This window comes from Corvus brachyrhynchos, unplaced genomic scaffold (genome assembly GCF_000691975.1).
Source record: "Corvus brachyrhynchos isolate BGI_N302 unplaced genomic scaffold, ASM69197v1 scaffold65, whole genome shotgun sequence".
In the NCBI taxonomy this organism is placed as follows: domain Eukaryota; kingdom Metazoa; phylum Chordata; class Aves; order Passeriformes; family Corvidae; genus Corvus; species Corvus brachyrhynchos.
In genome coordinates this window covers 1,523,507-1,523,851 of record NW_008238365.1, presented here as the reverse complement: position 1 = coordinate 1,523,851, position 345 = coordinate 1,523,507, and positions in this window count along the sequence as shown.

Here is a 345-nt window from a genome sequence, read left to right as displayed (position 1 = left end):
CGCGCCCTCTAGGCCCCGGCGGCACCGACCCCCCCAGCCCTCGGCAGCCGGAGCCGAGGGAATGTCCGGACACCCACGGAGCACAAGGCTTCCCCAGCGACCCCAGCTCGGCTCCACGAGCCCCCCCAGCACCACGGACTGGTTCTACATTGCTGGCATTGATTACAAACCATGCCAGGCACCGTGCATGGCCAGACCTGCCATGATCCATGTCCTCCACACCTCCCACAGTCGCCCTGGCAGGAGGATGCAGCCCCTCACCTCAGCCCCCAAAGTGGCCGGGACTCCAGAGCAGCATCCTTTGGTCCACAGTCCTCGATTCCCTTTTCCAAGCAGCGCCCAGCC